We start from the raw sequence: 3,667 nt of genomic DNA on the forward strand, positions 1-3,667 counted from the left end.
GTGGGAGTTATGATGGATTTGGGAAAGTGATATGGATGTGATTGGACTAGGGTTTATAGGGAAGTGTGTGTATGGGGAAGTGTGAAAGTAAGTGGGGTAGGTGAAGATGCTGTGGGACCCACTGGTCTTAAGAGGCTAGGGAATTCAGATTCTCTGCCCTCTGCACTAGCGTTTGAACGCCCAGGGGCTGCTCCCTGGCTAGCATTCAACGCCAGCAATGCTACCCATTTGGAGCGTTGGACGCCCAGCCAGAGCTCCCTGGCTGGCATTTAACTTCAGTAACACTCCATCTAAAGTGTTCTATTTTCTCTGCATTGACATTTCTGTCTCTGTTCTGATTGCTTCACATGATCATGAACCTAAATGATAAATTAAAGAAAAACAAAATAAAAGAAAATAAAAATAAAAATAATTAATCAAAGTTGGGTTGCCTCCCAACAAGTGCTTCTTTAACATCACTAGCTTGACCGTTAGCTCCTTACGGAAGTGAGTATAGGCTCAGATTTTTGCCCTTTACAGTGAACTTTCTTCTTGTCTTCTTATGAATGAGATCCACATGCTCTAGAGACAGGATATGACTCACTGTATATGGTATGACTAGTTTCTTAGTGAAGACAACTCTCATGCTAGGTGAGAGGCCTTCAATGGGGACTTTCTTGTCCCTCTAGCCTTTAGTTACTTTCTTCTTGGTACCTTTGTGCTTAGAGCTTGTTGATGGCTGCCCAACACCAAACTTAGAATTGATGTTTGCGGGCTCTGCAAAGCTCTGCACAAAAAGAGAAGGTTGGAACACTAGGTGTTGCACCATTATCTCTTTCTTATTAGAGGGGGAATTGGGATTGGACATCTTGAACAAGGTGTTGTCCTTTCCTAGTTGGAAAACCATTTCTCCCTTTGCCACATTAATCATGGCTTTTGCAATAGTTAGGAAAGGTCTTCCTAGGATAATAGAATCATCCTCGTCCTCTCCTATGTCGAAGACTATGAAGTTTTCAGGGACGTAGTGGTCTTCAACCTTTACCAAGATATCCTCTACTAAGCCATATGGCTTTTTCATGTCTTGTCTACCATCTCTAGTGAGATGTTTGCAGCTTGTACCTCAAAGATTCCCAGCTTCTCCAGCACAGAGAGTGGCATGAGGTTGATGCTTGACCCTAGGTCACATAGAGCCTTCTCAAAGATCATGGTGCCTATTGGTGCAAGGAATCAGGAAGCGTCTAGAACCTGAAAGCTTCTGAGGTAGCTTCTGCTAAACCAAAGCATGAAGTTCTTTGGAAAGTAATAGAGGTTCTTCCACCAATAGCTTTGTACCAAATAGTTTGGCATTCAGCTTCATAAGAACTCCTAGGTACCGAGCAACTTGCTCTTCCCTAGTTTCCTCATCCTCATCAGAGGATGAGTATTCATCAGAACTCATGCACTATAGAAGTGCATTTAAAGGAACCTCTATGGTCTTTATGTGAGCCTTGGTTTCTTTTAGTTCTTGGATAGGGGTTTCTTGAGTGGGAATTGAGCACTCAGAAGGTGTGCTTTTACTAGCGTTCAATGCTAGCTCAGATAGCTCTTTGGGCATTAAACGCCCATGCTGTGCACCCTTACTGCGTTAAATGCCAGCTCTATCCTAGCTGGCGTTCAACACCATCTTCTCTGTCTGATTAGGCATTGAATGCCCAGTGAGGGGTTCTTCACTGGCGTTCAGTGCCAGAGTACCTGCTTGTTTGGGTCTTGAACGCTTAGTGAGGGGTTTCTCACTGGCGTTCAGTGCCAGAGTTCCTGTATGTTTGGGCGTTAAATGCCCAGCCAGTGCTTCCTGGTTGGCATTCAATGCCAACTCTACTGCTAGGATGGGCGTTGAACGCCTAGTAAGGGGTTCTCACTGGTGTTCAGTGCCAGGCTTGCTGCCAGATTGGGCGTTGAACGCCCAGTGAAATCTTCTTCACTAGCGTTTAATGCCTTCCCAATTTCTTTAGATTCAGCCTCAGCCTAAGAGGTGATGGCCTTACACTCTTCTCTTGGGTTCACCTCAGTGATGCTTAGAAGAGTGTCAGGAGGAGTCTTAGGAATCCTATTGCTCAGTTGACCAACTTGTACCTCCATGTTTCTAATGGAGGACCTTGTTTCATTCATGAAACTATGAGTGGTCTTGGAGAGGCTAGAAACCAGAGTAACTAAGTCAAAGAGGCTCTGCTTAGAAGTCTCCATATTCCCTTGAAAAGATGGGAATGGTGGTCTGTTGTTAAACTTATTCTGGTTCCTTCCATCTTGATTTTTATTGAAACCTTGCTGAGGTTTCTATTGATCCTTCCATGAGAGGTTAATATGATTCCTCTATGAAGGATTGTAGGTGTTTCCATAGGGTTCTCTTATGTAATTCACCTCCTCCATGGTGGATTAGTCAGGATCATAAGCATCTAAATCAGGAGATACTTCTTGGGTACTGCCAGTTGCAGTTTGCATTCCAGTTAAATGTTGAGAGATCATATTGACCTGTTGGGTCAAGATCTTGTTCTGAGCCAATATGGCATTCAGAGTATCAACTTCAAGAACTTATTTCTTCTGAGGTACCCCATGGTTTACAGGATTCCTCTTATAAGTGTACATGAATTGGTTGTTTGCAACCATCTCAATGAGTTCTCTTGCTTCTGCAGGCATTTTCTCAAGTGGAGTAATTCACTTGCAGAGCTGTCCAATGAGATTTTGGACATCTCAGACAAACCATCATAGAACACGCCTATGATAGACCATTCTGAAAGTATGTCAGGAGGGCACCTCCTTATCAATTGCTTGTATCTTTCCCAAGCTTCATAGAGGGATTCACCTTCTCTTTGTCTGAAGGTTTAAACTTCCACTCTAATTTTGCTCATCCTTTGAGGGGAAAGAATTTAGCCAGAAAATTATTAACTTGCTTTTTCCAAGAGTCTAAGCTCTTTTTTGGTTGGGAATCCAACCATATCTTAGCTCTGTCTCTTACAGCAAATGGAAAGAGCATAAGCTTGTAGACTTCAGGATTTACTCTATTAGTCTTTACAGTATCACAGATCTGCAAGAATTTGGCTAAGAACTGATGTGGATCTTCAATTGGAAGTCTATGGAACTTGCAGTTTTATTGTAGAAGAGAGACTAACTGAGGCTTAAGCTCAAAGTTGTTAGCTCCAATGGGAGGTATAGAGATGCTTCTGCCATAAAAGTCAAAGGTAGGCATGGTGAAGTCACCAAGAACCTTTCTTGCCTCTTCTTGTGGTTCGGCCATGTCTTCTATTCCTTGTTCAAATTTTTCTGAAAGGTTTCTTCCGGAGTGTTGTGCTTTAGCTTGTTGTAAACTCCTCCTTAAAGTCCTCTCAGATTTAGGATTAAGATTAAGGAGAGGCTCTTTATTCCTATTCCTGGTCATAAACAAGAAAAGAAGAAAAGAAAGAAAGGAAGCTTCTATGTCTGATTTGAGTATAGAAGGTTCCAGTGAGATGTGAAGAAAAAGGAGGAAGATAGAAAAGTGAAGATGGAAGATGAGAGAAGAGAAGAGTTCGAATAAATAGAAGTAAATAAGAGAAGAATTAGAAATAGAAAAGATGAATAAGAATTAAAATATTTTGTTTTTATTTTATTTAATAATGCAATTCGAAAATTAAGGTTAATAATTTAAAAAGAATTGAAAATTAGTTAGTGAATT

The 3,667-nt window shown here is 41.5% G+C and overlaps 1 non-coding gene across 1 annotated transcript; it reads left to right on the plus strand.

Moving 5' to 3' along the window:
- The first annotated feature begins 2,749 nt into the window (after nucleotides 1–2,749).
- On the plus strand, nucleotides 2,750–2,858 carry LOC127745135 (small nucleolar RNA R71). The gene has a single exon (XR_008006331.1). It is a non-coding gene; the product is annotated as a small nucleolar RNA R71 (small nucleolar RNA).
- Nucleotides 2,859–3,667: the final 809 nt, after the last annotated feature.

This window comes from Arachis duranensis, chromosome 2 (genome assembly GCF_000817695.3).
Source record: "Arachis duranensis cultivar V14167 chromosome 2, aradu.V14167.gnm2.J7QH, whole genome shotgun sequence".
NCBI lineage: Eukaryota > Viridiplantae > Streptophyta > Magnoliopsida > Fabales > Fabaceae > Arachis > Arachis duranensis.